Genomic DNA, 21,632 nt, shown 5'->3' on the forward strand with positions numbered 1-21,632 from the left:
ATGGTAGGAAGAAGAGAAACACAAGTTCAGGAAATGTACCTATGGATCTCAGAGAAGAGGTCATTCTCAAAGACTACAAAAGAGCAATAACAGAAACAGAACTATGTCATAAGAATGTAAGAGTGGGGCAGATTGGGTCAGACCAACAGTCCAACATCTAGCACAGAATCCTGTCTTCCCCCAGTGGCCAGTACCAGACACTGCAGAGGGAGTGAACAGAACAAGGCAATTTATCAAGTGATCCATTCCCTGTCTTCCAGTCCCAGCTTCTAGCAGCCAAAGGTTTAGGGACACCTAGACCACAGGGTTACATCCTTGAACATCTTGGCTAACAGCCATTGATGGACCTATACTCCATAAACTTCTTTGTTGTACCCTGTTATGCTTTTGGCCTTCACAACATGCCCTGGCAATGAGTTCCACAGATTGACTGTGTGTTGTATGAAGAAGTACTTACTTTGTTTTAAACCTGTTGCCTATTAATTTCATTGGGTGACTCCTGGTTCTTGTGTTACGTGAAAGGGTAAATAACACTTCCTTATTCACTTTCTCCACAACATTCATGATTTTATAGACCTCTACTATATCCCTCCCCCAGTCATCTCTTTTAAGATGAACAGCCCCAGTCATTTTCATCTATCCATGCATGAAAGTTGTTCCATCTCCCTAATAATTTTTGATGCCCTTCCTTGTACTTTTTCCAGTTCTAATATACCTTTTTACAGATGGGGTGACCAGAACTGCATGCTGTATTCAAGGTGTGGGTGTACCATTGTTTTATGTAGTGACATTATGATCTTTTCTGTCTTATTATCTATCCCTTTCCTAATGGTTCCTAACATTCTGTTAGCTTTTTTGACTGTCGCTACACATTGAACATGTTTTCAGAGAACTAACCATGACTCCAGGATCTTTCTTGAGTTGTAACAGCTAATCTAGACCCCGTCATTTTGTACGTATAGTTGGGATTATGTTTTCCAATGTGCCTTATTTGGCATTTATCAACACTGAATTTCTTCTGCCATTTTCTTGCCCAGTCACCCAGTTTTGTGAGATCCCACTGTAACTCTTTGCAGTCCGCTTTCAACTTAACTATACTGAGTCATTTTTATAGTCTGCAAACTTTGCCACCACACTGTTTACCCCTTTTTCCAGATCACTTATGAAGATGTTGAACTGCACCGGTCCCAGTACAGATCCTTGGGAGGCCCTGCTATTTACCTCTCTACACTGTGAAAGCTGATAATTTAATCCTATCCTTTGTTTTCCTTTCAACCAGTTACTGATCCATGAGAGGACCTTCCATCTTATCCCATTACTGCTGACACTGGCATAAGAGCCTTTGGTGACGGAAACTTATCAAAGGCCTTCTGGAAGTCCAAATACACTATATTCACTGGATCACCATTGTCCACGTTTGTTGACCTCTCAAATAATTCTAACATTCTTGATCCATGTTTTCCTTTTACAAAAGCCATGTTGACTCTTCCCCACCATATTGTGTTTGCACGAAAAGTGCTATTCTAATTTCCTCTAATCACCTTTTGCATGTCTTTGACAGATTTCAGTGTAGATTTTCAAGAGAGAACCAGAAATGCCTACATCTGTAAGAGACAATACCAAATGATGAAGCAGCCCATAGTGTCAAAAGCTGCACTGAGGTAAGCATAAAAGCAGTACCCATAATCAACAAAAAGAAGTCACTGTAGATATGCTGGAGGACCCTTTCGATGCTATAGCCAGAGAAAACCCGAAGAGAAATCTATCAAAGATATGGTTGTGCAAAAGGTGATTGGAGGACATTAGAACAGCACTTTGCTGCAAAATGCAGTTAAAAATGAGGCAGTAGTTAATGCCTATGAGTATCTTGGCCACACGAGGGTCTAAGAGAATTCTATCATATTTCTGGGAGTTGAGGAAGTTAGAGAAAAATGGAGTTGGTGGTAATCAAGATAATGGGAGTAACCATTTTGAGGACACAGGATCAAATGTAAGAAAGAAAGGAAGGTAAAAGGCAATTTACTTTTCTTTAGGGTCATCTACATTACAAAAACTACTGTGTTGTAACTGGGTCCTCTAACAGTTATAATTCATTAACTGGAGTACAGTAAGCTCCAAAGGAGACAAGGGAGTAGCAAAGGAAAGCATTTATTATTTTATAGTACTGTAATGTGCTAGCCAAGTCACAAGGAAAGCATTGTGGCATTAGGGCTGGATGACACTCAAATTAGGGCAATGAAGCAAAAAGAAACCCCTCACACTTTGTCTCTAATGCTGGGAGGATGATCAGAGAGGATGGAAACAAACTGTTAAATATGATGGACATTTCTCTTCTTTTAGATAATCATCATCTGAGCTACACAACAGGCCCTTATTACTTAATGTTTATATAAAAGGATGAAAATGTGCTACCTATTGCATCTAGCATTTAAAAAAAGTAACTATTTTGCGTACATAAATTAGTAGCATATAGCACTGCTTCAAAATTTTCAAAACTACAAAAAGTTTTGTAATATTTTTCAAAAAATTACATCCTGATGTCTGATCAGGTCTAGTAGTATGTAAAACTGTCTATACATTGACATTTTATATACATTAATAAATCATAATACCTCTCTATCACCACCCACTCCCTTTATAGGTTAAGCAATATAGAGATGGATTCAATACAAGAACAGTTAGACTAGAAATATTGTTAGTGTTTGTAACAGGGCAGTCACACCACTCCGGTTTGGAAGGGGTTAAAAATAGCCCTGGAAAAGTGAGCCAATCACGAGTGGGCTTGCAGCAGCCAATCACAGCCCAGCTGGGTCAGTATCAGAAGGGCTCCTGGGAAGGAGGAGGTCAGTCTTGCTTCAGAAGGACGTAGCTGCCTGGTAGAGACAAGGGTACCTTGGACAGGGGATGATGGACACGTTGGGCCTGCGGGCAATGCGGACACCTACAGTGTGAGTCCCCAGGCCCAAGGTGGAGGATCCAGTTGAGCCCCAGCGAGAAGGGGAGACCCAAGACAGACTATGAGAGGCCCAAGGCTGCAGAGGAGCAGGGAGTCTACTTTGGCTGCCGCGAGCGGGGCCATATTAAGAGGCACTGCCCCCTCAGGGGAGGGCGGCCGAAGAAGAAGGTGCCTGGCGACCCAGAACAGGCAAAGATGAGCGTGGTCAACACTGCAGTGAAGGCGGTAGACCTGCCCGAGAGCATGAGGTGGCAGAAAAAGGGACTGAGACAGAGTGGACCCAGTGAGAGGTCAGGACCCAGGCTGTGAGCAAGCAAGCTACAACGGGAACCCCAACCCTGACGTTAGAGGGTCCAGGGGACATTAGCCTATGTATGCAGCTGATGGCCACGGAACAGGCCCTCTGGACGGTGGAGGTGGAGCTGCAGAAAGCCCACAAGGAGAAGGAAGACCTGGCCCTGAAGTTGAAGGAAAGTGAAGAGAAGTGAGCTCAACTGGAAGGACATCTCTGGGTCACACAGGCAAGAGGACCCCCTTATCGCCAGGCGTGGGATTTTGAGGGGGAGGTGTAGTGTGGTGGTCACCCTGCTCCAGTTTGGAACGGGTTAAAAACACCCTGGGAAAAGGCTGCCGCAGGAAGCCAATCATGAGCGAGCTTGAGGCAGCCAATCAGGGCCCAGCTGGGCCAGTATAAGAAGGGCTCCTGGGGAGAAGGAGGTCAGTCTTGCTCCAGAAAGACCTAGCTGCCTGGTAGAGACAGGGGTACCTTGGACAGAGCAGTAGAGGGAAAGGGCAAGCTGAGCTCTGGCCTGGCAACCTCCCAGGCTGAGGCCTTGAGGCAAAGGCCTGAGGAGGTACTAGTGCTGCAGGGAGGCAGCCAGGGAAAGAAAATGCAGCAAGTCCAACCCCCTTGCCAGTGATGAGTGGCCATTTCAGACTGCAGTTTGCCCCTGAGAGAAGGGACTAAATGATGACTGGCAGTAGCCACTGAGGCAAGGTAGGTACAAGGGATTGGGATTCCCCTCGGAGGGGAGACCCAGAGTGTGGTGACCCTGCCGTAGGGCAGCACTCCAAGGTAAGGGGCACCATGGTCTGGGAGGGACATGGGGCCTGAACTGGTGGAGATAAAGGGACGGCAGAGGGGCAGGTAAGGGCAGGGGAGAAACCGGTCAGAGGAGGGAGCTCTGGAACTGGATGACCTAATTCCCAGACTGACCAGCAGGAGGTGCTGTGGCGGTGAGTGCCCCACCTTATTACAGTGTAGTGTTAAAACAGATTAAAAGTGTTTTGTCAAAGATTATGCTGGGAGTATGAATGGGAGCTGGGATTAGCCTGTTACAAGCCTGCTACATTCAAAATGTTTAAGGAACTATTGGAAACCTTTACCCTTTGGAAAATGTTTAAGAAAATATTAACAGACCTAACTGATTTACAAATGTCAAAATTAAGTTTTTGAAAGTTAAATCCTTAACATTTAACATCTTAAAATATTATATTTAATATGTAATACAGTGCTTGTGAAATGTAATCATTTAGTAATACATACTCATTTTGAATAAATTTAGTAGTAAAGTAGGGGAAGATTTATAAAAAATATTCTTAGCCTTTAAAGAACAAAAAAATGATGGTAAGAGGAATCATGGGAAATGAATTGTTTTCCTTTGCACATGTAAATTAGGTACAGTTAAACATTTCACACGATCTGTTAAAAATGAAGTTTGCTGAGAATACATATACCTTTTATAGTATTAGTTTTACTAAAGTTTAAAAAATATGCAGCAGATATACAACAGTTACCTATCCACACACAATCATGTAAACTTTTTTTAAAAACAAAACTAAGTGAATGGTATTGTTATATTTAAAACAGAAAGGCAGAAACCTGCATTTTATTCATGTACTGAAGACTGTTACCATTAATTGTTTCATGTGGTTTTCAGATATTGGAAGGGCTGTTTTGTGCCACTATAACCTAGGATTTGGTGAAGTCTCCATTATCAAATCCTGTTTTTTCAGTAATTATTTGTTTAATTTAAAAAACAGCGACTACTCCATCCAGAGCAACATTTATATAAAACAAATGTCATAAAAATATTGAATTGTGAATATAAAATGAAGATAATTAGCTTAACACATCTGGTTGCTATTATACGTAACCCAATTAAAAGAAATAAAATTTGCCAAGTGAAGTCCATTATATAGTCCAGTCAGTTCTGGTATTTTGTAGAGATATGTAACTCCAATAAATGGCCAGCACACGTTTACAGTATTTGCTTAAGGATTTTATTCCTCATGCTAATGCATTTGTTTAAAGTATTTCAACATTTGTATGATACAACAAATCTCTCTAAGTGTTAAAACGCTCATACATTATGATTTTTATGCTGCTATACCCTACAGCAACTTTTGTTTTCCAAATTATTTTAAAATGCACAATAGTCCCAGGCAGGGAACATGACAACTTTAAACTTGAGGTGAAGATGACATATATATTAGGAGGTTCACAATCCAAAATAAAAAGTTATAAATTGCATTGGAGCTGTAAACGGGGGAAGAAAAGCAGCTCTGGCCACAGCTGCCATGCAATCATCTAAAGGCAGTTAGGTATCTCGTACGATCCCCATATTGTAAGCTCGAATGAAACTGTGGATGTACCCTCTAATAAAAGGTCTTTGCCAGACCTTCCAGTTGCTCTCTCCCAACCAGCCATCTTCACTTCTTTATCTCAATTAAGTTTCACAACACCCCCATTACCTATGTGCTATTCCTATTTTAAATTAGGAACATGAGGCTCAGAAGTCAGAACATTTGCCCGATGTTAAACAAGATCTAGCATTTTTCCTCAATGCTACTTCCCACCCCCATGATGGAGCCTGAAGGAGGCGGCAGAGGGAGACTGAAATTCTATCTGCTTAATGGACACTTCTCTGATGAATATCACCCCCATGTACAGTTGCACCAACTTAGAACAGGAGAAGGGGCAGAACCTAGAAAAATTAACTGTTATCCTGACCCCGCTACAAAAGAAAAAATCTGATGCTCCAAACATGCTCTGGTATGATTGGATATTTAATGTACTGTAGTTGGTTTCCAAAGACATTGTGGACCTTATTCACAGCACACAAGGTCTGGGGATTCTCACTTTACAAACAGGCTGACAGAAAACAGTTTGAAATAAGTCTCTCTTGAGACTAATTTTAGTGCTAAATTGTTTTCCTCCTTGATTTAGAGAAAATGCCTCTTTGTTTTTAGCATCTCATCTGCCAGGTTAACAGGCTTGAAGATTCACTTTAACTCTTACGTTTCTTACCGCTCATTTCAGTCTCCTGGTATTTTTCTGAAGTAAAAAATTAAATCAACCAGAGTTTGCCACTCTCCTCTCTTGCATCCTCACCATCCTGGACTGTATACATATACAGTACATTTGAATAAGAGCAAAGTGCAGAGGAAGGGGAGGGCATTAAAAATACTGAGAAAAAGCTTTAGTATTCTTTGTTATTTAAATGTGTTAGTGGCAACACATTTACAGAAAAAAAAAACCTTTGAAATCTAGGTGTGAAACTGCTAAAGCTCCTTTGAATCCAACTTGAAAAACATAAAACCAAGCTGTATCAATGCAGCAGGCTGATTAAGCATAGTCTGAGTTTATCTGCAACAACAACTTTTGTGGTATTTAAAAACAATATATTAGCAGTAAAAAGTACACTGATAAAAATTCACATCTCATTACTAGAACTATGGTGACAAACCTTAAATTATACAAAAAGCTAGGAAGGCAGTTTTCTTAGACTAAGGCCTTGTCTACACTATGGGGAGAGATCAATCTAAGTTATGCAACTTCAGCTACGTGAATAACATAGCTGAAGTTGACATACTTAGAACTACTTACCACGGGGTTCACACTATGCAATGTCAACTGGAGACACTCTCCCATCGACTCCCCTTGTGCTTTTTGTTCAGGAACTGACTAGAGAGCGATCAGTGGGCAATTTAGCAGGTCTTCATTAGACCCACTAAATCAACCGCTGATGCATCAATCGCCACACGTCAAACCCCGGTAAGTGTAGACAAGCCCTAAAATTATTCATCCAAACATTCAGATAGCACAGATTACATAGCTGGCACCAATGCATTGCATGAAAAATGCATGGTCCCATCAAAAAGCATAGTGTGAAACAGAAGCCACCAGCCAGACTGGTGTGTGCATGTATCAGAACTCTGTGGGGTAGCCATATACGTAAGTATATGGTGAATCCAGTACTAAATTGACTGTTCAGGTAACAGAATGGCTATCACTAGTAATCTGGTATCAAACCATAATCTTTGATTCTGGTTGCATCTATCCAAGAGAGAGCTGGGGGGGGCAGGGAGGGGAGACCAGGTTTGGAATCAGACTGGAGGAAGACAGGCTATGTTTAAAATTCCAGCACCGAATGCCATTTGCTATTTTAAGTATCAAAGATTCAAACAAAATTTCAGATTCACTTTTGTATGAAAACAAAACCTGTAAAATTTCTGTACAGAGTCTCCATCACAGAATCATCCTATTCATTATTATAACGCTCTTTGAACAGAAATTTCAGAAATTAGTATCTTTTGGGGTGGGTTCTTTACATGCATGGTCTCAAATTACATGCTTTTTTAAAGCAAAGTAATCCTTACAGCATTTTTGAGATGTTTCAGAGTAGCAGCCATGTTAGTCTGTATTCGCAAAAAGAAAAGGAGTACTTGTGGCACCTTAGAGACTAACCAATTTATTTGAGCATAAGCTTTCGTGAGCTACAGCTCACTTCATCGGATGCATAGAAGTGGAAAATGCAGTGAGGATGTTTTTATACACACAGATCATGAAAAAATGGGTGTTTACCACTTCAAAAGGTTTTCTCTCCCCCCCACCCCACTCTCCTGCTGGTAATAGCTTATCTAAAGTGATCACTCTCCTTACAATGTGTATGATGATCAAGGTGGGCCGTTTCCAGCATAAATCCAGGGTTTAACAAGAATGTCTGAGGGAACGGGGGGGGGGGGGGCCTGTTTGTTGGATCTGTATCCGCAAAAATAAAAGGAGTACTTGGGGCACCTTAGAGACTAACCAATTTATTTGAGCATAAGCTACCCCCCCGTTCCTCAGACGTTCTTGTTAAACCCTGGATTTGTGCAGGAAATGGCCCACCTTGATTATCATACACATTGTAAGGTCAATCTAAGATACGCAACTTCAGCTACGTGAATAGCATAGCTGAAGTCGACGTACTTACTTCTACTTACCAGGGTGTCTTCACTGTGGTAAGTCGACAGCTCACACTCTCCCGTTGACTCTGCTTGCGCTCCTCATTCTGGTGGAGTACCGGAGTTGACGGGAGAGCGATTTATCACCCCCGCTGGATCAATTGCTGCCCACCAATCCGGCGGGTAGTGTAGACAAGCCCATAAAGGCAAGTAAGCATCCATTTTCTGACTCTAAGAAAATGAAGATATGATCTACAAAAAGGAAAGAACTTTCATGGGGAAAGAATAGTACTGTGGGCATATACTGTAACCGTAAACTAAACTTATGTATTTCCAAAGTAATAGTACATAGTTTTTTAAAACTCTGAATAACTTTGATGCCAGCCACAATACTCTGTCCATTTGTCCTCTTCACCCCATCCCCCATTCTCCAGCTTCAAAGGGGGGAGGGGGGAAGAGACAGAAACTGGAGAAAAACAGTGATTACACACCTCTGCAAATCTTTTAAGACTTCCCAAGTATGACACCAGTAGATCTACATAGGAACTTACATTACCACCATCTCAGTAGTAGCGAAGTGTTTGGTAGTTAGTAAGAAAAGACATGGAAATATATTAGAAAAAAGCATGGATAACACCCTCTATCTGTAATAAAAATAAAAAGTTACCTCTAGACCAGAATCAAAACTGAGCTGTGAGACCCTACCCAGATCAATGGTCTTTACAAAATCAAATTACACTGTATAATAATGAGAAGTACAATGAACAAACTAGTACAGTGAGGTAAATTAGCAGACAGCTAGGGTGAACACTTACAGCTCTATTCCCAGGTGCTGAAATTAAAAAAAGGCTTCCTTAAACTACTGGTAAGGTTATAAATATATTACTTTAGGGAAGGTAACCCTAAGAAAACATAGGATTTAAAAATATCAAATATTAGAAGCCAGGAAATTCAAATCATACTTCACCATGAAAAATATTTACTTAAAGTAATATTATTGCAAGATGTCTATAACAGGAAAATTACAAGGAAAACAATTATCGCTGTTTTTCAGCTTACTTTGTGCACTGAATAGTCCTTTGTGTATAGTGTCATCATTTCCCCTGTATTGCCAGGTTAGTCATTTTCCTCTTTTTATGTGGGTCAACAGGGAAGAGAAAAACATAAAAATATAGGAAAATGTGATTGTAAAACCACGGAAAGTAGCAGCAGGGACTCAAATGGCTGTAGTACCTGAAATTATTTTAAAACTTTTTTTGGCATTTATTAGATTTAAAGTTAACAACTCAAATTTAATATTTTAAACACAGCAAAGTATGAAAGTGGAGCTGGGGCAACCCAAATGACCATAACTATTCCCTATTTCTCCCACATTGTGCATCCTGGTAAACAGTAGATATGTATCTATGCTAAGTATCAAAGTTACTTGCACCTTACACTCCTCCCTATTCTTTGGCATTTCAACCAGGAAAATCTTATCACCATGTACCTTGACAGTCCACTTAAAAATTTTCTGTCTATCACCATAAAGATATGCAGGGTATGCAGAACAGAAATATAGGACTTAAAATGGGACTAATGTACAGATCATTTGTAAAGGTTTAGAATGGGGGAAATGCATGGGACTTATATGAAGGAACTATACCAGAAGTATAGATGAGGATTGGATGATTTCTTTATATAAAGTGTGATATCAGCAGAATGAAATGGAGTATGTTCTCCGGTGTAGATGTGGGAACACACATAATGGGTGGGTAGCGGTTATTATTTCATGTATGATATAATGTACTAGAATATGTACTTAATGCTTTCTATGAGGAGGATGAACAAAATGCAGCCGGAAAGCTGTCTTATGATGTAAGCGTAGGTGGAGAAGAGAATACACAGAAACGTCAAAGCCATGCCTTTCTACTTGTATTGTAAGATGCCTAGCACACTTGGGTACTAAGATACTCGAAACATTATTGTTATTTAAGTCTGCATTTGCATACTTCCCTCCCGCCCCCCTTTTTTTAAACTTACACTTAACTTCGCTTTTCCTGAGTTTGTACATTTATTTTTTAAGCTACAATGTTCTTTTAGGCTCTTTCCCTTATGTTATTTATACATACTTACAAATGTAAATCCAGTTTAAAGGTTTTTTCCCACCCCTCTGATTTCTTAAAGATTTTTGTCCTTTTGATACTTAGATGTCTATTACTAGATTCAAAAGCTGGAATGTTTGTTTAGAATTGTGAAACATTAATGTGACATAAACCTCTGTAGGTAGTAACAACATCTTCAAAGTGGAGCTCCTCTAATCTTTGGCTGCTTAGCTACACACTTCAGGAGACATCTGTAATCTAACAGCTATGCACAATAGCAGCAAAGTCATGAGAGACATTACCAAAGTTAGCCTCAGGCCACATGACCTTTCTGAAGATCCATAAGGTCTCTCAGACCTTTGGACTTCAAAAGAGAGATTTTTCTCTTTCCAAGTGCCAAATTGAATATATATAAAAAAAGTAGCTCCATTCTCAAAAAATAATGAACTGAACTTCAGCAAGGATGGATAAAAGACTAAATCTGAAGTTTCTAGGTCGAGTTGTTAATTTCTTTTGGAGTGATGACATCACAAAAAAAGGACCTGAGTAGGATTGTTTTTCCCCCCATCCCCTACTTGAATTTTGTTTAAGTCCAATAACTTATAAATAAACTATCCATTTCACCTCAAAGTTTTGGGGAAAAGTTCTTCACTCAAATCTCACACATGAAATATGAACTGCAGAGATACACAATGGGGAAACAAAAGGCAAAATCAGCCTTACAATGGAAAGCTTCCTACATTCTCAACTAAAGAAGGAATGTTCTCTTCCATAATCTTATGGAAATGGCAAAGTATTCATTTATATATTTGGTCACTAAAGTGTTTACATATTGACTTAATTCTGCAGTGGTCTATACGGTGCTTTGAAATCCTGTGATATATAGGTGATAAACAAGTTAATTTCCTCTGAAATTTTCAAAGTCATTCTAGACAATAAGACATCTATCATCAACCAGTAGAAGACTGATCAAAATTTTGACAATATTACTCTGAAGCAGATTAACTGATCTCCTGAGAACTGCACCTATCTGAACAGCAGAGACAAAAATCACATATAATGAAAAACTAACACCTTTAAGAAATACCGGTCTATAAAAGGAAGAGGCGCTAAAGGAATGTAGTGCTCACAGAAGGTGCTGGATTGACAACATTAAACACTGTTCTCCATTTATCCACAAAAAAACAAAATGCAAGCACGGACGCAATGAAAGCTTATCCTTCCTACTCCACACATTTTCAGATACCAAACTGGGGTGCAGAATGTTACTGTCTTAAAGAAAAATTCTGCTCTCCTGGCGGATCTTTATGCAAATAAGATGGGCTCCATAACTGCACACACTTCATGCTGACAGCAGGAGAAAAAACTACATATATAAGGAGAAAAGTATATTGGAGTCAAGTTCTGCCATAAGCATATGAGAAAAGCATTTGGCTCCTACCAAAAAATTGGGAGTGAAGTTTGTCATACTGTGGAGAATTTTTTTTTAAAAACCTGTTTAGTTTATTTAAATTTTTCCAATCAGGCTTCTACAATGCTCCAGAACGCAAGCTGTTGTTTAGAGAATCCCACAGTTTAGAGATCAGATTGATTGTTCGCTTCAGTGTATGGAACAAAAATGAAAATATTATTCTCCTAAGGCAAACAGAAAATTAACGGATATACATACTAATCATCTGCTCAAGACATGATCCAGGGGGATACAAATAGGCCACACCTGGATATCAGGAACCAGAATACTAATTCTGCTGGAGATTTTTTTTTAAAAGGAGGTTAGTCATACACCTGTCAGGGATGGTCTGTTTACTTGGTCCTGCCTCATGGCAGGGGACTGGACTTGAAGATCTCTCAAGATCCCTTCCAGCCCTACATTTCTATGATTCTTTTGCTGGCTCCTGTGGAACCCTACAGAGTTCCAACTGGATATCATCAATTTAAATTTTCTAAATACACAGTATTCATGTGTACTATAGCTAGCTATATGACCTACTTTGTATAGATTGCTATTCTTTGAAAAATAAACTATATTACTGTAGTGTTAAAATGCTGCAAGGCAAAACTTCTCTCTCTCAGAAAAAAGGCTGGAGTGTCATTTTTTCCAGTGTAGGTGTACAGTATATAAAGAGAATCTCAAAAAGGTATCTCAGAACATTTTAAAAGCTTTTCACTGCTGATGACACATTTTTCTGTGAAATAAGCCACTTCCTTTCTAAAGCCCACACAGTATTTTAGTGCAGAGATTCAGTAAGTCCTAATGTCTGTGCAGACATATTTTCAGTACACAAAACAGTCTTGAAGTAGCTCATTATATCCCATGATTTAAAAGCTAGTTGAATAATCAGTTATATTGGATTTCAAGTGCTTTATATCAGAGCTAAAACATTAAGCTCTGTTGGTCAGGAAACATTTTTATACACTTATTTATACAGCACCTAGCACATCACTAACTGAAGCATCTGGGTGCTACCATAACAAATGTTTAATAAATAAAAATGTGACCAGTAAAAGACCATGACAACATTTCCAGTTTCCTACTGGGAAGTTTAGATGTAAATATGAAAATGATTTGCAGACTGGAGTGGGTCAGAATACAACAACCAAGCATGATAGTTCCTATATCCTGAACAAAAGCTGTAGGCATCTTAAGCAAACAAATATATTAATCACTATTATTATAAGCATCAGAACACTTATTTTTCACTGTAATTCCTGGGAATCCTCCCTAGGGATGCAATGTGAAAGTCTAGCATTTGGATGTATGTTTTTCTAGTTTGACTTAGATTTTTATGAACTCACAAAACAGCCAAAAGTTAATCATAGACTTTAAAGCCAGAAGGGACCATCTTGATCATCTAGTCTGATCTCCTGCACATTGCTGGCCATAGAACCTTACTCACTCACTCCTGTAATAGAGCCACAATCTCTAGCTGAGTTACTGATATCCTCAAATCTTGATTTGAAAGACTGCAAGTTACAGAGAATCCACCATTTAGTCTAGATTAAACCAGCAAGTCGCCTGTGCCCCACGCTGCAGAGGAAGGCAAAAAAAAAACAACAACAAAAAAAACCCTACGTCTCTGCCAATCTGACCTGGGGGCAAATTCCATCCTGACCCCAAATATATTGATCAGTTAGAACCTGCACATGTAGAGAGACCCACCAGCCAAACACCTGAGAAAGAATTTAATGCTGTAACACAGAGCCCTTCCCATCTAGTGTCCCATCTCCAGCTGTTGGAGATACTTGCTAATAGCGGGAGCAGCAGTGCCATATACCATTGTAGGCAACTTCATCATATCATCTCCTCCATAAATGTAACAAGCTCAGTCTCGAAACAAGTTAGTTTTTTGGGTTTTTTTGGCCCAGGCTACGCCCCTTTCAAGGCTGTTGCAGAAATTCAGCCCTCTGATAGTTAGAAATCAATGTCTAATTTCAAGCTTAAAAACTGATGTCTAGTTTATATCCATTTATTCTTGGGCCAACATTGGTCCCTAACTTAAATAACTCCCCTCGCTCCCTGGAGTCTATCCCTCTGATATATAAGTAGAGAGCAATCCTATCTCCTCTGAGCCTTCATTTGGTGAGGCTAAACAACACAAGCTCCTTAAGCCTTTTATCATGATAGGTTCTCCATTCATCTGATCATCCTAGAAGCTCTTCTCTGCACCTGTTCAAATTTGAAGTCACCTGTCTTAAACATGGAGGATCAGAATTGCACCTACTATTCCAGATAAGGACTCACCAGTGCCTTGTACAATGGTACTAACACTTCCCTGTCTCTGCTGGAAATACCTCGCCTGATGCATGCTAGGATTGCATTGCCTCTCTCATGGCCACATCACACTGGCAGTTCATAATCACCTGTGATCAACCAATACACCCAGGTCTTTCTCCTCCTATGTCACTTCCAACTTATAGCAAAAAAAAAATCTTGTTGTTAGTCCCTAATTGCATGAGCTTGCACTTTGCACTACCAAATTTCACCCCATTTCTATTACCCCAGTTTCCAAGGTCATCCAAATCATCTTGTATGATATTCCACTCCTTCTCTGCATTGGTATTACCTCCTAACTTTGTGTCATCCACAAATTTTATTCGGACACTCCCACTTTTTGTGCCAAGGTAATTAATGAAATCCTTGAGGAAGTTCACTAAACCTCCCTCCAGCCTGACAGCTACCCTTTCAGTATGACCCACTTTAGTCCCCCCTTTAACCATTTTTTTTTACCCACCTTTCAAGTCGCATATTAATCCCCAAATTGTACAAATATGATTGTTTACATTCCACTATAGTGCACTCTGGAATAGACAGCTGTTGCAACTGTAATGCACATCTAGAAGCATGAAAGCCAGACCATCAAGTGTCTGTCATTGGGGAAACCCCCATCACCATGGAGCAAAAAAGTAGGAACCACTATAGTAAGCTAAAGGGGTTAGTGCAAGGCACTTCTGTGGCATTTATCTGAGTGGCTGTTTCTTGTTCCAGTGTGTTGTCATACCTAAGCTATGCTCATATGCCAAAAATTGTTTATGGAATAGAACTGGGACAGGTTTTGATATAAAGAAAGAGGAAGGGAAGGGGTTGAGACAGAGGAAGGTGATTAACTTAGAATAAAATGTAGAGCTAAAAAATATACCACACATCTGCTTACTTTGCTTTTATGTTGCATCCTTTTCTCCTTCCCGCCCCGGCCCCCATCACGCCCCCTTTATCTGTATGTTGGAGAAAAAATTTGTCTTCAGACATGTCTGTAAAATTCCCAGAATACTTGACATTCATGAACAAAAATAATAAATTAGCAATTTATACTAAGTAAATACTGTCTCCCCTGTAGTCTGTATCTCTGCCAGTGAGGCACTGAGGACTAATGGATAGGGCACTGGACTGGTTTGCGAAGACCTTGGTTCTATTCCCAACTCTGCCAACGACAAGCTGTCAGACCTTGGGGCAAGCCTCTTTAATTCTCTGTGCCTATTTCCCCCAACCCTTTGCCTTATCTATTTTGATTTTAAGTATTTTTAGTGTAGAGATTGTCTGTTACCATGCATTTTGTAGTACCTGGCAGAATGAGGCTTCATTCTTGTTTGTGGACAGTAGTATATAGTGCTTTGTGTATCATAAGTTAATAATTAATATGCATTAAACAGAATATCTTCAACCAGAATTTGAAAAATTATTTTGTAAAAATAGACGCAGCAGAATTCCATTTTTATTGCTTCAATAACTTGCAGATCAAATGTTCTGTTAGTACCACCATTTTAGGGATAGATGAAGTGAGTCATGGAGCAATTAATGGGATTTAGGCACCAAACTCCCATAAGCACCTTTGAAAAATTCCAGCTAAGTAACTTGCCCAAACATTGTACAGGCAATAGCAGGGGATGTCCTTTATTGGGGCAGCAAATCAGTTGGAACAGAACAGCACAGAATGACTTGGCAAAGGAAGCTTGTAGCATGACCCTGAAGCTGGTGATAAAACTGCATGACAGACCTGTTGCTCCACTAGCCAAACACTGATGCTTCCTCAGTAGAGGAAGCAGAAAAGGATCCTGAAGGAGAGGACAAGAAGATTTACAGGATTTTTTTTTTTTTCAACCCCAAAAATTTTACCAGAGATCTGACTTTTTCTGGTTCATGCATCACTGAAAATAAAAATCTTAATCAAAGTGGTTAACAATTCTCTTAATGAGGCCCAAGATGGAATAAAATCTAGCTCACTCACCAGTATGCATGTCTGTGTGTTCTATAGGTTTCAGAGTAACAGCCGTGTTAGTCTGTATTCGCAAAAAGAAAAGGAGTACTTGTGGCACCTTAGAGAATAAATTGGTTAGTCTCTAAGGTGCCACAAGTACTCCTTTTCTTTTTGTGTGTTCTATAGTACTAACAGGAGTAAAAAAAGTAATGAAAACATCTTTAACAGTAAAAAGCAAGTAGAAATGAAAATGAATATGCCTAAGAAGCACATCCTTTTGACTAAGAGGGTGCCATTTTTTTACATAAGCATTTTTCAGATGAGAATTATGCTGGAAGTGTTTTTTTTTTTTTAAAGATTTCTCAGAGAAGTTGCAATCCAAGTTGCAAATATTGGATCACACCCTGGATCAGTCTATTTCCAATGTTTCAGAAGGCAAAAGATTCACCTGAATAACTGCAAATGGGGGATGCAGGAAGGGCGGCCAGCACATCCTTCGGCCCACTCCACTTCCCACAGCCCCCGTTGGCCTGGAGCGGAGAACCGCAGCCAGTGGAAGCCGCGATCGGCCGAACCTGCGGACGCAGCAGGTAAACGAACCAGCCCGGCACGCCAGGGCCTTTCCCTGAACAAGCAGTGGATCTCAGTTGAGAACCACTGCCTTAGACAGTATAGCTACACATTTTAATGGACATAAAATTAACCATTTTTAACATTCTAACAGTATTTGCATCCACTTCCTTGAGCAATAAATTTCACAGGCTGACTATATTCTATTAATTCTAAATTTGTCCTTTTTCCATCATCTAATGTCTCTACATTCTCAAGAAAGGAAAAAATATCAAATTCTGCTTTGCCCTTCATTAGTCTGGGATTTCTGTCTGGTCCCCTTATTATTCTCATCCTCTACATAATTTTAGTCTCTGCAATCTCTGGTGTACATCTAACCATATTCTTTGCTCTTCCCTTGAAAAACTTCACTTTTGTTTCCTAAGGTAAAGAACACAGCACTCTATTCAATGGTGTACCATTGTCCAATATAGCAACATGAAATGCAGTAATTTCTATTCTTTAATACACTCAAAGTTTCTTATTTGACCCTAACTGCTAATATACATCAGACAAACATTAAATTAGACATACATAGTAATTTGTATAGCACAGCAACATTCTCTGGGAAGCACTCAAAGTGAGTGACCTCCCTGGAAAAAGCAACTTAAAGGAGGAGAGGAGTGGAGTTCCAGCTGCAGAGAAAATGCAAAGACTTATTTCTAAATGTACATTACAGATGCATGGAGACTTATTCCCTTTTTTGCCCCCCTCAGAAAATCCTGCAAGTTTAAAGCCATTAGTGTATGAGAAGTATATACTATTTGTGCCCATATGCATTACCTTAAATTTAGTTAAGTTTATTTCATCTTCCATCATGATGTCCAATCTTCTACTCCATTTAAATCTCCCTACAGTCTCTCTCTTACAAACTAAGGCAAAAACTCATTAGCTCAATTTCCAAAACAATTCTGGCTCAAGACAAAGCTAGCGTCATTAAAAGTAGTACCGTAGCCTACTTGACTTTATTGTGAAGTTAAGTTTTCTGAACACATTCCATGTAATAACCAATGAATACATACTGTAGCACAGCCTCAAGCTTTAAAATGGTTTTCGGCCCAAAAGCATATAATCTGTATCAGTGGTTCCCCAAAGTGATCCCTGGGGGGTCTGCTGTGGGTTATGCAGGGGTCCGTCTCTTGAGCCAGGGCTGGAATGTGCCAGAACAGTATTCCACTGCTTTTGCTGCATGGAGACAAAATGGCGTCCTTCAACAGCATGGCAGAGAGGTCATGATGGCAGGGGCATTCCCACGCTGGCAGGGTCATTCTAATAGTACCAGAAATGAAAGGGGCTAGAACATGTAGTCAGATGCCAAAGAGATCCTTGGCAGAAAAAAATTTGGCAGCTACTGATCTATATTATATAAAACAAACAAACCTACATTAAAAGAAAATTAAGGTTACAAAATTAACCACTGAAAAGTTAGGAAATGCCAGAATTAAGGTTGCCCATGCAACCCTAAGTAGGCCCCCTTGTGTACATGCATTGTGAAAGTAATTATGACCACATACTATTTTTATGCTTCCTCCCAATGCCATTACAAAGCATGGCTTTCTAAAGAAATAATTGCAGGAATCACTGTGCAACACAGAATGAAACTGATAGTTCAGAACTTGGAAGAAGCATCTCACTGTTCACAAGTATTCAGTACAGCTACCTACTTTCTATAGCCACTGGTTACTCTATTTGTTTTGCAGAAAGGCTTATTTGCAGACAAGTAGTCTAGTGAAAAATATAGTTGAAATGCATGTAATTGGGTTGGATAGGGCAGAGCACAAAATTCCAAAGATTACCTCTCTCAGTTAGACCTTTGGGCACTGCAAAGAATACAGAAATTCTCATGAAGCAGTGTGATTCAGAAAGACCTGTGTGTGAAAACCTGTTCCTTCTGGGTCTAAGATTCTGAGAATTTTATGAAAAGCTTTTAAAGTATTTTATCATTTTGTTTACATACTTAAGAGTATCAGATAAATAAATTGGAGAAAGGAATTATTCTGTATGTCTATTCTCCAAATAAACCCCATCAACAAACAACCAGTGCCTTTAAGCTTATTGCACATGCTTTTTGAAGGCAATCAAAAGTCTAAGGCAGCAAGCTTAAGACTTTTTCTCCTCAACTTTCTACAAGACAAAAGGAAAGAGCAAAGGCAATCAATCTTGATTCCTTCAAAAATGAACTAAATGTAAAATATGAACATGACAAAATTAGTCCACATTCCTGCAATCAACTCTGCATGAATGCAAGGGGCCCATCCATGTGGAGCCCCATTGCAGAATCATGGTCTCAAAATGTAAGCTTGCTGGGTCAAGGACAGTGTCTTACTGTATCAACATGTTCAGGCCCCATTCTTACCACTCTTCTGTAACACATTTTAAAAGGTAAACTGAACATACCATTTCAAGGTACTACCTTTTTCCTTCAGACATTGATGACAACGCTTATAAGCATTGATGTAATTTCTACATCTACACAAGTATACTGCAACGGTTTAGGTTAACTACGTTTTTGTTAGTTTAAACAGCATATCTGTTTGCCTTTAAGTCTCATGTTGTAACATGTCTCTTGACCTCAGTACCTTGTGGCAATTAATTCCACAGGTTATTCATGTATCACGCAAAGTAGTATTTCCTTTACTCCACTTCAAATTGGTTGTCTTTCAATTCTTCATTGAATGGCCCTTGTCCTTGCATTATGTAAAACAGTAAGTGCCTGCCTGACCTGCTCTGTATTATTATTTTGTGTGCCTCTTCCACATGCCCTCGTACTCATTTCTTCTCCAAATTAAAGAGCCTCAATCTTTTCAGTGTCATACATGGAAGATTCTCCAAGCCTTAAATCAATTTTGGCACCTATCGCTGAACCCCTACTATATCTAGTATCTTTTTTGAGACCGTAACCAGAACAGAACACAATGTGCCAACTGAGCTTGCACATTGCTGATTATAACATTATAATTTCACTATTCAGTCAATCCAATTGGTATGAAATAGAACATTGATCTATGAATTTACTGTAGTTTTATCTTCCTCACGGACGCTTTTATTATACCAAACTACTTTGCTTTTCAGTGTTTTCTTTGCATATCTGATAATTATGCAAGATGCATGTTCTACAAGAGCTATCCTCCAAATAGAGTTTCTATTCCTGCTTGATCCTGCAGTTAGTATTTTTGCATTTATGATAGTATTTTTGCTCTATGAATGACTGTGAGGTGTCAAATTTAGCACTTCACTGAAGGATTAAATAGAACATGGACTGTGATAGAGCAGTCTCTTATTTAATCACAAACAGCTTTGGTAATCAGCAAGCTAACAGGGAAAATATGAAAAACAAGTTGGATAAATTTGTTTAAATCTAATATATTTAATTTTTCTGCTTTCTGAAAGTCCTTAGTGTACAGTTTTTATTTGCCAAGTTTAGTTATTGGTTCATGCAAAGTATAGGTAGGGCCCTACCAAATTCTCAGCCATGAAAAACACGTCACAGACTGTGAAATCTGGTCTCACCCTCGTGAAATCTGGCCTCTTGTGTGCTTCCCCCTCCTCCCCCATACTATACAGATTTCACAGGGGAAGACAAGCATTTCTCAAATTGCGGGTCCTGACCCAAAAGGGAGTTGCGGGCAGGGGGTCATGGTATTGCCACCCTTACTTCTCCGCTGCCTTCAGAACTGGATGGCCGGAAAGTAGCAGCTGTTGGCCAGGCACCCAGTTCTGAAGGTAGTGTTCTGCCAGCAGCAGCACAGAAGTAAGGGTGACAATACCATACCATGCCATGCCATTCTTATTTCTGCGCTGCTGTGGCTCTGCCTTCACAGCTGGGCTCCCAGCCAGCAGCCACCGCTCTCCAGTTGCGCTGCTCTGAAGGCAGCACCACTGCCAGCAACAGCAGAAGTAAGGGTAGCAGTACCGCAACCCCCCTCTACAAAAACCTTGCGATTACCTCCCCCCACACACACAACTCCTTTTTGGGTCAGGACCCCTACAATTACAACACTGTGAAATTTCAGATTTAAATAGCTGAAATCATGACATTTACTATTTTTAAAATCCTATGGCCATGAAATTGACCAAAACAGACTCTTAATTTGGTAGGGCCCTAACTATGGGACAGCATTCAAAAGTCACTTGTCAATTACAAATTAAATCTTCCTATGTGACGAGAGACGTTTAACCATTTTATTTCTGTAAAAGTTAAGCTTTCATTTAAAAGAAGTTAACCTCCTGTAAATTAATCCATGCAGCCTTTTCTTGTTATGCCTGGAAACCACTCTAGTGTCTGTGCTGTTGCTTGTTGAAGAGCTATGAGCAGCAACATAGTGAAAATGAAGACCCTGATCATTTTCACTGCTGTTTACTGAGTCTGGTGGACAACAGCAAAACTGACAATCAAATCAATGACACTCTATTCCTACTTAGGAAAATTAGCACAGCAAAAGCCCTGCATCACAACTATTCAGGAGAGAAGAGAACCCAAAAGCAATGATACCCTTTGCTCTCTGAAAACGGCCTGGAGGACAGAAGGGCAGAGTGGCAGAGATTCCACACCTAAACAGAAATCATGAGGCTCTAGATGAGAGGAGAGGGGGAAAAGAATGCATGTGCAGCCTTATCTATCATTTCCTGATTTTTTTGGATGTTTCACCATGCAACCTTAATTTCTCTTAACATAATTATTTGGATGAAATTCCTAAGTTTTATCAAACAGAAAAATAAATTCCATGTCATGCAACTACTCATTTGCCTAGATATCACTGGAATCCTCTGTATCAGATTCCTAATAGTCCAGGTCTGCAGAAGGGCATGCCACAGGAGACCTGGACTACTTAGGAGCTGTGCAGCTTTCACCTGCAAGATGCATAGAGACTGAGGCAAGGACTATAACTGGTCTGCACATATATGCAGTATAGCCTTCCTGAACTACATAGACAAGCTGTTAAAAGAAGTTTATTTTTAATTGATGGAGAAAGTTTAATTTTCCACTCGCCTTGTACTCAGTTTTTTTTTTTGTTGTTGTTGTTGCTCAATTTTTCCAAAACAAGTACACCCAGAGGCAGA

The 21,632-nt window shown here is 39.7% G+C and overlaps 1 protein-coding gene across 3 annotated transcripts in view; it reads right to left on the bottom strand.

The window, feature by feature from the left end:
• Nucleotides 1-21,632, bottom strand: part of HBS1L (HBS1 like translational GTPase) — a 114,504-nt gene that overhangs the window by 65,017 nt on the left and 27,855 nt on the right. Inside the window, exon 1 of one of the 3 annotated variants that reach the window (XM_077813072.1) lies at nt 8,225-8,351. The exons of the other annotated variants lie outside the window; for them this stretch is intronic. The gene's annotated coding sequence lies outside the window, so the exon portion shown is untranslated. Of the gene's footprint in view, nt 1-8,224; nt 8,352-21,632 lie in introns of those variants that run through there. 3 annotated transcript variants of the gene reach the window in all.

This window comes from Eretmochelys imbricata, chromosome 3 (genome assembly GCF_965152235.1).
Source record: "Eretmochelys imbricata isolate rEreImb1 chromosome 3, rEreImb1.hap1, whole genome shotgun sequence".
Taxonomy (NCBI): Eukaryota; Metazoa; Chordata; order Testudines; family Cheloniidae; genus Eretmochelys; species Eretmochelys imbricata.